Source organism: Hordeum vulgare, chromosome 4H (assembly GCF_904849725.1).
Source record: "Hordeum vulgare subsp. vulgare chromosome 4H, MorexV3_pseudomolecules_assembly, whole genome shotgun sequence".
Classification (NCBI taxonomy): Eukaryota; Viridiplantae; Streptophyta; class Magnoliopsida; order Poales; family Poaceae; genus Hordeum; species Hordeum vulgare.
This window is the reverse complement of record NC_058521.1, coordinates 384,284,195-384,296,903: the sequence shown is the minus strand read 5'-3', so window position 1 is coordinate 384,296,903 and position 12,709 is coordinate 384,284,195.

The window sequence follows — 12,709 nt, the reverse complement described above, 5'->3', positions numbered from 1 at the left end:
TTAGCCTCGAACTTGATATCGCAGTACAGCATCTCCATCGCCCACTTCGCCACTCGGCCTGACGCGTCTCGATTGTGGAGAATTTCCGACAATGGATCATCAGAAACGACAGACACCGAGTGGTCTTGGAAATAATGGGCCACCTTCTTCGCAGTCATGTAGATCCCGTAGATAAGCTTTTGATAGTGGGGATACCTCTGCTTGGAAGGAGTCAGGACTTCGGAGACGTAGTACACTGGCCGCTGAACTTTGTATGCTTTGCCTTCTTCTTCTCGTTCGACTGTAAGAACAGTACTGACGACTTGATTTGTAGCCGCAATGTACAGAAGAAGGGGCTCTTTACTGAGCGGAGCAGTAAGAACCGGCTGGGTGGAAAGTAGGACTTTGAGGTCGTCGAATGCGACTTGGGCTTCTTCTGTCCACTCGAAACTATCTGATTTCTTCATGAGTCGGTACAGAGGAAGTGCTTTCTCGCCGAGTCGACTGATGAACCTGCTCAAAGCCGCTAGGCAACCTGTGAGCCGTTGAACATCGTGTATTCTGACCGGCCTCTCCATTCGGACGATGGTCCCGATCTTTTCGGGGTTGACATCGATCCCTCGTTCGGAAATGAAGAAACCGAGTAACTTTTCGCTGGGAACACCGAATGAACATTTGGCAGGGTTGAGCTTGATATCGTACCTACGAAGGCTGGCGAATGTTTCTGCCAAGTCAGTCAGCAGGTCGGAACCTTTGCGTGACTTGACTACGATATCATCCATATACGCCTCCACATTCCGACCGATCTGGTCGAGGAGACATTTTTGGATCATGCGCATAAAGGTAGCTCCTGCATTCTTCAAACCGAATGGCATAGTGATGTAGCAAAAGCACCCGAATGGGGTGATGAAGGCTGTTTTTAACTCATCGGGACCATACAGACGGATCTGATGATAGCCCGAATAGGCATCAAGAAATGACAGACGCTCGCAACCCGCAGTCGAATAGACAATTTGATCTATGCGGGGGAGCGGAAAATGGTCTTTCGGGCAGACCTTATTGAGATGCTTGAAGTCGATGCACATTCGGAGCGACTTATCCTTCTTGGGCACCATGACAACATTGGCGAGCCACTCGGAGTGGTGAACCTCACGAATGAAGTTGGCTGCCAGCAGCTTGGCCACCTCTTCCCCGATTGCCTTCCTCTTGTGCGCGGCGCACCGGCGCAGGCGCTCTCGGACAGGCCGAGCAGTGGAATCCACGTGCAGTCGGTGCTCACCAACTCCCTGGATACACCTGGCATGTCAGAGGGTTTCCATGTGAAGATGTCCTAGTTCTCACGGAGGAATTGGGTGAGCTCGGCTTCCTATTTAGGATCGAGGGTGGTGGAGATGTTCGTCGGGGCAGCAGTGTCGTCCTTCGGGTGAATGCTGACCTTCTTCGTCTCTCCCGCCGACTGGAATGCGGATTCAGAAGCTGGCTTCTTTGAGCGCATCAGGTCGGCGGGGTCGACTGTTTTCTTGTACTCGTCGAGCTTGAGGACGGCCATCTGATGGTCGGCGATTCTTGATCCCTGCTGCAGGCACTCTTCGGCTCGCTGTCGATTGCCCGTGATGGTGATCACACCTTTCGGACCTGGCATCTTCACCTTCAGGTATACGTAACATGGACGGGCCATGATACGTACGTACGCGGGGCGGCCCAGAATTGCGTGGTAAGCACTCTGAAAGTCCACCACTTCGAACGTCAGCTTTTCCTTGCGGAAGTTCTTGTCGGAGCCGAAAACGACGTCGAACGCGATCTGGTCGAGTGATTTGGCCTTCCGTCCAGGGACGACTCCATGGAACTGCATGCTGCTCTTGCTGAGTTTGGACATCAGAATGCCCATCCCCTTGAGAGTGTCGGTGTACATGATGTTCAAGCCGCTGCCGCCGTCCATGAGGACTTTGCGTAGTCGGACTCCTTCCACCACCGGGTCGACGACCAAAGCATGCCTCCCTGGGGTGGGCACGTGTGCTGGATGATCCGACTGGTCAAAGGTGATCGCAATCTGGGACCATTTGAGGAACTTGGGGCTGGCAGGGGTGGCCATGTTCACCTCTCTGTTCACCAGCTTCAGTCGACTCTTGCTCTCAACGTCAGAAAAAATCATGAGAGTTGCATGGACTTGGGGAACGGATCCTCCTTGTCCTCCTCATCCTGTTCGTTGTCCTTTTCACTCGGTTGTCCTTCGCCGAACTCCTGGATTAGGAGGCGACACTGTCGAGTGGTATGCTTTGCATATATGGGGTTGCCCTCTTCATCCATCTTCGTATGAACCGGACATGGCTGGTCCAGGATGGGGTTATTGAACTGCTTCTTCTTGGGGGTGAGCTGAGCCTTCCCTTTGCCCTTGAACTTGGCATTGGTTACGGCTGCGGCTTCTGCTTGCGGAGCAGTCGGAGCTTTCTGCTTCTGCTTCCGAGTGTTGCCTCCATCTCCATCAGCGACTGTTTTGTGCTTGCCGCTTCGGATGCGGTCTTCTTCTTCGCCATTTGCATAGCGAGCCGCTATCTCCATCATCTTGCTCATGGACATGTCGCCTGTTCGGCCAAACTTCAGGTATAGATCCCTGTACCGCACGCCTGCCTTGAAGGCGCAGACTGCTTGATGTTCGGTGACGTTCTCCACCGTGTGGTAGAGAGTTGTCCAACGCTGGATGAAGTCTCGCAGGGGCTCATTCTTCTTCTGGACGCAGTGCTGGAGCTCCACGAGGCCAGCAGGGCGCTTGCACGTCCCTTCGAAGGTCCTGATGAACACTCGGGCCAAATCTACCCAACTGTAGATGCTTGAGGGGGCCAACTGATTCAGCCACGCTCGCGCCGTGCCGTCGAGCATCAGAGGGAGGTGCTTCATGGCGACATGGTCGTCTCCTCCCCCAATCTGGACTGCCACTCGGTAATCGTCTAGCCACGTTTCCGGCTTGGACTCTCCTGTAAACTTGCTGATTCCCGTCGCCAATCGGAAGTTGGGCGGGATGTCAGCCGAGCGGATGGCTCGACTAAAACACTCGGGACCAGACACGATGGTCCTGCTTCCACTTGGACGGTCCATATCATGACCATCGCGGTGGGCTCGGCCCTTGTCGACCCTTCGCTGGGCGATACGCCCTCTTGCGTCGGGCCTTGGGTCGTAAGTGTCGCCGACTGAAAGCCGATCATCATGATGTCGGGACCCATAGGGCCCACCCCACGGAGGGGTGCGTGAATGACGGCAATCTTCGTGATTCATGGAACGGCTGCCTCCCTTGTGCCGCTGATGGGAACCAGGGCTGTGAACCGACCGATGCGTATTCGCATGAACAGAACTATTATGGATCCTGTTGTGCGACTAGGAGACCGCCGAATTCTTCTGCTGCACCATGTGCAACAGGGCTCGGATCTGCTCGATTCCCCTACCAGCCTCTGAATCAGTAGGCTGGAGGGAATCGGCTATCTTGGCAGCTGCAGCCAAGTTGAGGAGGGGTGTGCGGAACAACTCCACGTTGCTCCGCCGAGTGTGTCGACTGGCAGAACGGCGAGGTGGACGACGTGCGCCGGACGTTTCGCCGATCTCGTGCTCGTTCCGGCCAGCTTGACGGGGATCTTCATGGGAGTTGGCCATGTGTACTTCTGCTGCAGGCCCGCGACCCGCGTATTCGGGAGGAAACTCAGTCGGAACCGAGCCCGAGTGCTCGAACTGCGGGGCAACCACAACAGACTCTAGAACTGCCACTTGTGAAGACGCGTTCTGGCGCGCTTGGGCGTGTTGCACCCAACGCTGAAGTCGTGGACGGCAAGACCGCTTGCTGCTGCGCGTGACGGCGGTGCAGGTCGACACCGGAGCCGACTGTTGGAGAAGAAGAATGCCGCGGGCGCCGGCACGGAAGTGCGTAGCCCCACGACGGGGAAGCGCCTCGACGTCGAGAGGAGCATCCCGAAGCCACGTCGATTCGTCGATGATGAAGGAGAGAGCGTCGAAGAAGATCTGGTGACCCATGCTCGAACCTCCACCGGACGACATGACGAAAGGAAGTAGTCGCAAACTCGCTGGAAGTCGCTTAGACGCCTGCCCCACGGTGGGCGCCAACTGTCGTGGGTATAAGCCTGACAGTAGATGTGTAGGGTACGAAAAGGATGGGAAGAGCCTTAGCTACGGTGAGGTTGTATGAGTTCAGGCCCCTCTGCGGTGGAGGTAATAGCCCTACGTCTCAGTGCTCTGGGAGCTTGTTGTCGAGTGGAAATATAGAATACAATGAGTTGCTAACCCCTCTACCAGCGGGGGAGGGTGGCTTATGTAGAGTGCGCTGCCCTCCACAACGGTTCCGGTACAGGGGTGGAGTAGTGGCGATTGAATGCGTACGTTACAGGTAACGTACGCCCTAAATGCTAATAAATGCACCTGGAAACGTACGACCGTTTCCCTCCAGGGGGGTTACGATGTACCGAGTGGTATCCAGTCGGTTAGCTTGATATCCTCCGAATGCTAGTCTCCGACTGGATGATCGAGGACCTGTTACCGACTGGATGATGGAGACTCCTTAATTCAGTCGGAGCTGACTAAGGGCCTTGTCCTTTGTGAGGGGTAGTCCTTGGGTAGGACCTACAGGGCAGGCCTATGACCCTACCCTAGGACTATAACCCCATCACTACCCTAAGCCCTTTGTTCCCGGCTCTCGCCCAACACCTAGTCTCATCTTTGATCTATCCAAGAGTTCATCGAGCGATGGGGTGATATGGTCAAAGACACACGCATTCCTTTTCCTTTGTGAGGGGTAGTCCTTGGGTAGGACCTACAGGGCAGGCCTATGACCCTACCCTAGGACTATAACCCCATCAGCGCCTCCATGAGAGAAATACAACAACGAGCAAACAACTAAGCACGCCGGGGCTCATACTCCTTACGGAGCCGAGACAGGAACTCGTAGACGCGATGAAACTCCAAATTGGCCTCACAACTGTGACAGCCCGATGCCGACGTTCCAGAAGATTCCCTTTTCTTTCCGTTTTCGTCGTGTGGGTATTTTCATTTGTCGCATCATCATCGCATCATTCACATCATCTGCATTGCATCGGCGTCTCCGTTGCCGCCCGTATTCAAACTTGCATCCGTTGTTAGTTGCCGGTTCTCGCCGTAGTCCGTTCTGAGCCTGACCGCACACGCACGCGCCCGCGGCGCCGTCCTAACTCTGTTTTTAAAGCGTGTATAAAACTTTCTCCGATTGAGCTGGAATTTGTCGTGCGGTTTTATTTACATATAGCTAGGCCGCTTGTCGAATTTTGTCGCGATCGGGGTCCGTCGGGTACCCGAACGGTCGACCGTAGCGGCACCGTATTCGGTCAACCGTCGGACGTTTGTCGGTGTTTTAAAAATTGTTGCCGCGCCGCCCATTTTCCCTCTCGTCTCCGGATATCCCCTCTACACGGCCTTGTACCCATTCCCGCGTGCGGAATCGTTCGAATCCGACCCCGCGGTTGGATCCGGAACGAAATTCCGGCTAATCTAGCCCCCCTTTTCTCTATATATAGACCCCTCCTTAAATTTAGGCAGCCTCCCCTCTCTCCTCGAAATCTGTGCCCCTCAAACCCTAGCCGCCATCTCCTCCCGCAGCCTCTCTCCTCCCCTCCTCCCGCGGGCCCGCCACGCCCAGATCGGGCCCGGCCGAGCCCATCGCGCCGCCGCCGCCCCGGCCGGCTCCCTCCTCCTTCCCGAGCCGCAGCGAACTGCCCCTCGCCATGATGCGCCATGCCTCGCCGCTGCCTCTCACCGGCACCGGCAGCACCCCGCGCCACCACCCGGTGCCTCGCCGGCCCTGCCTGCTCCATGTTTCCGGCCAGGAGCCCCATGGCAGCCCCGAGCTCCTTGAGGAGCTATCCCTGCCGTCGCCTCGGGGGTTCGCCACCGCCGCACGAGCCTCCGCCACCGGGATCCGTCCCGCCCGTCTCCGGCCGCCTCCCACCGCAGCTGGACGCCGCCGGAGTTCCACCGGTCGCCGGAGCGCGAGCCACACCTTCCCCGCCAGCCAGCGGCAGCTGTTGCCTCTCGTCGATCCGATCTGGATCGAGGGAGAGTTGCTGCTCCCAGCGCACGTCGCCCATGTGGGCCACCAACCGCCACCGCCCAGGCCGAGCGCCTCCCCGGCCCAGCGCCAAGCCGGCCCAGCTGGCCACTTCGCCTCCCCAGGCCCAGCCTCGAGCCGGCCTGTTCCACCAGCGGCTCCAGCCGGCCAGGCCCAAGGTGAGCTATCCCTCGCCCCTGCGCTGGATAGTTAGGTAGCGCCCATGCCACTGTTAGGCCCATTTATATTAGGCTTGTTTTTTCTGAGAAGATTTTATTTCCAGAAAAATAGGTAATTATTAAAACGCGTGTATCTCTTAAACCGTTAATCGAATCGCGACGTATAGTATATGTTTTTCATGTAGTTTTGCCCGTAGAGTCCGTTTATATTACTTGCATAATTATTTGAGTTAGTTTAACGTGTCGAGCGCCTAGTTTTGTGTGCTGTTTCAATAGGACACGCCCCGTATTTAATTTTCCGCGCATGTTCGAATTGCTCGGTTGCCGTAGTAGGAATGTCCATGTTTTAGGGACCATTAATCCATGTATTTTAGAGCGATCATTGGTATTTTTACGTGTAGGGTTTGCCGGTAGTTTATTTTCCCGTATATAGGTTATTTTCCCACATTTATGTGTGGCTTTATTTTGTGTTGCAAACCCCACATATTTTATATGTTTCCGGGGTAGTGCAATTAGTTTTAGCTTTTGAGGAAGTTAGTTCGCGTGATATTTTGCCGTGATGTCCTTTTGTTTAATTCATAGGATTTATTCCGTGCCCCGTTTGCTTAAGTTGTCAACTAGAGAGTTGATCTTGGGTGTTTAGACTAGCCCCTGGTATTTTTTAGTTGCAATAGAGATGCATGTTTAGGTGTGGTTTGCTTGCTCTCAAGTTGCTAGAAATAGTGCTGATTTGGAGGAGCTGAAATATTTCTAAGTCTGGAATCTGTTATATTTTGTTGTTGTCTTGTCTTGCTTGCATTTTGTGATCTGTAGCTCTTTTGAGGTTGGTCCAATGGAGTTAGTTGTACCCCTTGTGTTTCTCCAGCATGCTGTAAATTTTCATGCCATTTGGAGTCCTGTAGCTATAGGTTTTTCTGCTGTCAATATGGCTTCAGATCAAAAACTGCACTTTCATGAGGTGTAATTTTCACTAAGTCTGAAATAGTGTGTGAGATGTCATTTTGTGTCTTCTTGTCCTAGTGCTCCTTGCTGCCACGCTAGTTGTTGTTAGTTGTTTGTAGTAGTGCGTCTTGCCCTCTTCTGTGTCATGCCTTGCTTGAGTTTATCGGAGTATTGTAGCTCGTAGTTGTGGGGTGTAGAAAATGCTATGTGGCTGATTTTGGCAGATTGTAGTCATTTCTTGTTTTGCTCGTAGTTTGTGAACCGTAGCTCCGATTTGATCGTGTTCTACATGAAACCTGCTTAGAATCTCGTGTCGTTTCATGTTCTCTTGCTGTTTATATGTTTTGAAGTGCTCGTGACCGTCGTTGCACACATATTGCATTCATGCCATCATGTCTTGCGATGCTTGTAACTTTTGATCCGTAGCTTCGTTGGAGATGTTCTTTATGTGTAGGTTGCTTGAAATGACGCGTAGAATCACATGAACATATTTGTTTTTCTGTTTAACAACCAATTAAATGCATTAGTTCAGATCTGGACAGAATTGTAATTTAACGTGTGAGGTCGCTTCGGAGGTGCTATATGTCATTTCCGACCTCATTTAAAATGCCTAGACAGGTAGATTAATTGCGCTTCACCTCTTGGCATGGTTAACCACATTTAATATTGCCGTGTATCTAATCGGGATAGAACTAAATAAATTAACGTGGAGTTTCGTCAATATGCAACTCGTTGCATATTGAACTTCACTTAATGTGTAGTGTTTGATTGTGTGAATTGTCATGCCGTGTCTTGCATGTATTCAGCTGCTCATGTATCATATGTATTATGCATCGTGTGGTGAATATCGTGTGTTGATTTGTGTTTCCGGTTTGCTTCGTCTCGATAGAGTTCCGCAAGCGTGTCGGATGTGAGGACCCGTTCGACTACGTCGGTTTGTCTGCTTCACGGAGACATTCTTCTTCCAAGCGGGATTTCAGGCAAGATGACCATTTCCCCAGATACCATTACTATCATTGACATGCTAGTTTTATCGCTTCTATCGATTATGTCTCGTTGCCTACCACATGTTAAATATCAGCCTCTCAACAATGCCATGAAAACCTTCAACCTGTTCAACCTAGCAAACCACTGATTGGCTATGTTACTGCTTGCTTAACCTGGTGTTAGCATTGCTAGTTGCAGGTGCAGTTGCTTCCATGTGAAAACATGGGTTCCTTGTTATATCACCATATTAAATGCTATTTAATTTAATGCACCTATATACTTGGTAAATGGTGGAAGGCTCGACCTTTCTAGCCTGGTGTTTTGTTCCACCTTTGCCCCCTTAGTTTCCGGCTACCGGTGATATGTTCCATAAATGAGCGCTCCTCACACGATCGGGGTTGTTATGGGGACCCCCTTGATAACTCGTTTTAGATTAAAGCTGGTCTAGCAAGGCCCAACTTTGGTACTACATTTGCCTAATCACCTAAGAAACTTGCATAGGGACTTTCCGGACCCCGAGGATAATTTAATCAACCCCCGGGCCAGTGCTCCTCATGAGTGTTGGTCCAAAACAGAGCACCGTGCGGGGCCACCGTGAGGAAACTCGAGGTTTGGCACCCGTACGCTTCGCTTATCCGTCGTGTCCTGAGAACGAGATACGCGGCTCCTATCGGGATCGTCGACACGCCGGGCGGCCTTGCTGGATTAGTTTTACCTTTGACGAGATATCTTGTGCATCGGGATTCCGATGATGCTTTGGGTAATCTCAGAGTTGAGGTTTTCCACTAGGGAATCCGACGAGATCGCGAGCTTCGTGATTGAGGATTTCTATGCGGCTTGTGGTAATTTGTGATGGACTAGTTGGAGCACCCCTGCAGGGTTAAATCTTTCGGAAAGCCGTGCCCGCGGTTATGTGGCAACGTGGAAACTTTGTTTAACACTGGCTCTAGATAACTTGAAGTTAATTAATTAAAATATGCCAACTGTGTGCGTAACCGTGACTGTCTCTTTCGTGAGTTCCTTCTCCGATCGAGGACATGGTGGGGTTATGTCTGAGGTAGGTAGGTGTACAGGATCATTCATTTGATCATCAGTAGTTCATGTCCGTTATGCGTAGATCTTCCCCCTCTTATTTCTGGTACTCGTAAGTTTAGCCACCAAATATATGCTTAGCCGCTGCTGCCACCTCACCACTTAACCTTACCTCACCCATTAAGCTTTGCTAGTCTTGATACCTTTGGAAATGAGATTGCTGAGTCCACTGTGGCTCACAGATTACTACAACACCAGTTGCAGGTACAGGTAAAGGGTACTTGACGCGAGCGCGCTGATTGTTCATTTGGAGTTGCTTCTTCTTGTTGTTGTTCATCGATCTAGGTTGGGTTCCAGGCCGGCAGCCTGGGATAGCAAGGATGGACGTCGTTCTTCTTTTGTCATTTGTTTTCGTCCGTAGTCGGACCCTGCTCTTACTCTTGATGATTATGTGATGTATTGAAGTGACTCTGATGTAGCTTGTGGCGAGTGTAAGCCAACTCTGTATTTATCTCTTCTTTTCAGTACATGTACTTGTAACGATATCCATTCTTGCGACACGATGAGGTGCGCTTCTATCCCTGACGAGGCCTTCGTGCCAAATTGAGGATAGGGTCGCATCTTGGGCATGACAACAACCAAGCAATAGGTGCAAATACGACAACCTGTAGTATTGTGAGAATCAAGCTGGTGCCAGATAGCAGAACTCTATGCATAGAAGTCATCAACAGTAGAGTCACCCTACTGAAGATCATGCTCCTGACGGACCACAGAGAGGTATAAGGCATCACCAGAGGGCTCATAGCGCTGACGAAGACGGATCCACATCTCAAATACAGAAGGAAGGCCCAGAAACTCAGAAGCAAACTGAGGCAGAACACTAGCAGTGAGAACAGATGCATCACGAGCATCATCATCAAGCCACTGGGTGTAAACAAACGGAGCACCATGATACACCTGAAGAGCCTCCTCATAAGTCAAAACCTTCTCATCATAAGCATGGATAGCGGCCTCCTCAGCAACCTTAGCTGCATCCTTCGCAACTTGAGTAGCATCCGCAGGAAGAGCCGGAGGGATCGGTGGAGTGGGAGCCACGGGAGGAACTGGACGTGGCAGACAGCAGACATCGTTAGAAAGAACACCCCAGAGACGGATGCCACGCATGTGAATGCGCATGAAGCCAATGAACTCGGTGTAGTTAGTACCATCGAAGATCACCGGACAGCGAGGGACAACAACATAGCCCGATGTAGTAGACATTTTTTAAGTAGAGATCACGAGAACCAGCATAATCCGACGAGATCCCGCGAGATTGGAGGCAGCGCGACCTGGAGAATCAAGTGATGGCAGCAGAATCCGGCGAGATCCGGATCCAATCGGGATCGGGACAACCTGGTCCAGCAGCGGGAGATGAGGCGGCGTGGCCTGAGTGACGGGATTGGGACAAGCTGGTCCAGCGGCGGGAGATGGGGAGTCCAGGAGCAGAGCCACCCTCCGACGGCGCGACCTGGAGCGGTGGGAGATGGGGAGTCGGGCCTGCGGCGGGATCCGGCGGACCTGGAGACCGAGAGCAGGGCCTGAAGCGGGATCCAGCGGGAGCATGAAGAAGAAGCCTCTCGCGTGATCCGCAGGTGGAGGAGCCGGCAGCAGCAACGAGATCGGCAGCAGCAGGCGGCTGCGTGGACGAGGTGAGGGCGCGATCCGCAGGTGGAGGGGCCGGCAGCAGCAACGAGATCGGCAGCAGCAGGCGGCTGCGTGGACGAGAGATCGGAGCACGAGTTGCGCGTGCAAAGAAAAAAACTAAGGCTCTAATACCATGTTAGGAATATGCAACTTGTATTTCCATGAGGCCATAGGCCGGTATATATACATGTACAGGTGGTGGATTATATGTAGGAAACCCCTTATATATTGGGATAAATACAAAAGGGTACATGGCTATATTATATATACTCTAACATAAAGTTCTAACTTAGATGTTGGGGAATTTGAAAGTTAACTCTTTGATTTTGAGTAATTCTAAGATAATACATTATATCGATCAGGTATCCCTTTTTTTAGTAATGCTAAGAGCATACTTGATACATCTTATCATCATTGATAGCTGATAGCTGATGACATGAGCGAGTGGGGGACAAGCCCCTTTAGCTACTACAATAAGGTTGTGTATACAAATAGGTTCGACATTCGGCTCCATTTGATTTACATTCAGATAATCTTGCTGCAACACCATTACTTTTCTTGCTAGCAAACAACCATGTTCAGCAATCATATATAGCTTGTATTTGGTTTGTTTATTCTATATCATACCATAGATATCATGATAAACTTTTAATCACTTAATGAGAGTGTTTTGTTCGCTCAAAATTGAGTGCCTGATGATCTGATTAGATTATGTATGTAAAAATAAGCAAGTTGAATATGCAGCTACCTGGACAATGACATTGTTTTCTTGGGGTGTAGATAAAATATACAACTGCACCTAAACACCTTAGTACCAGAATATGGTCACTATGGTACTTTCTCTCGATGTGTATAGAGGAACCCCCCGTCTATTTAGGTTGTTTGCTTAACTATAACTCTTCTCTAATTTCTAACTTGGTGATGTAAGATTAGGGAAACCACACGTTGTGGTGCCTTGTATTGATCATTATATAGAGATTATAAGGCAGAGTCCTTTCCGTACAATATTGGGACACCTATACAAGGACTACAGATATACAAACGTATATCTATGCAAATATAATACAGTTATATATTCTAACATCCTCCCTCAGTCGTAAACAGGAGTCGACGAATGTTAAGACTGTCCCGAAAATCCAAGAGAGGGGATGGCAATCCTTTGGTGAAAATGTCCGCAAACTGGGAAGAACTCGGAACATGGAGAACCCGTACCTCGCCTGTGGTGACACAGTCTCGTACGAAGTGTAGATTGATCTCCACATGCTTGGTGCGCTGATGGTAAACAGGATTGTGTGTCATGTAAACTCAGCTCACATTGTCACAGAAAACCACAGTGGCACCAGTCACCGGTCGATGAAGTTCCTGAAGAAGCTGTCGTAACCAACATGTTCAAGCCACCACATTTGCAACCGCCCTGTATTTGGCCTCGGCGTTGGAGCGAGAGACCGTGTGCTGCCGCTTAGCAGACCATGACACCAAGTTAGCGCCAAGGAAGACACAATATCCAGAGGTAGACCGGCGAGCGTCTGGGCAACCTGCCCAATCAGCGTTAGAATAGGCCGTCAATTTGTTAGAGCTGCGTCGAAACAAGGTGAGGCCAAAGTTGGTGGTGTCGCGGATGTTGCGAAGAATACGCTTCACAAGGAGCAAATGATTAGCACGAGGATCATGCATATGAAGACAAATCTGCTGCACAACATAAGAGATGTTTGGCCAAGTGAACGTAAGGTAGTGGAGACCTCCTCAATACTATGATGCTCAATGGGATCTTTAACAGGATCACTGGACAAAGTTTGGAGGCAGTATCAACTGGAGTAGAGATGGATTTGCA